This window comes from Peromyscus leucopus, chromosome 12 (genome assembly GCF_004664715.2).
Source record: "Peromyscus leucopus breed LL Stock chromosome 12, UCI_PerLeu_2.1, whole genome shotgun sequence".
NCBI classification, from domain to species: domain Eukaryota; kingdom Metazoa; phylum Chordata; class Mammalia; order Rodentia; family Cricetidae; genus Peromyscus; species Peromyscus leucopus.
The window spans coordinates 4,979,210-4,979,415 of record NC_051073.1 but is presented as its reverse complement, the minus strand read 5'-3'; positions in this window follow the sequence as shown (position 1 = coordinate 4,979,415).

The following is a 206-nucleotide window of genomic DNA, read 5'->3' as shown; positions in this document are numbered from 1 at the left end:
TCTGCATTTTATAAAAATGGATTTGAGGATATAATTCTGACAAAAGCGAGCCCTCCCTTCCTTCGGTGAAGGCCTTGCATATACCAGGCCGCTGTCCTGCCACTCAGCGGATCCTCAGGTCCTACGCCATTTTTAAATGTACAAATAACTGAACGTAGTCGTCCAATGGGCTTACCTGGCAACCACGGTTAGACCCACCGGATGGT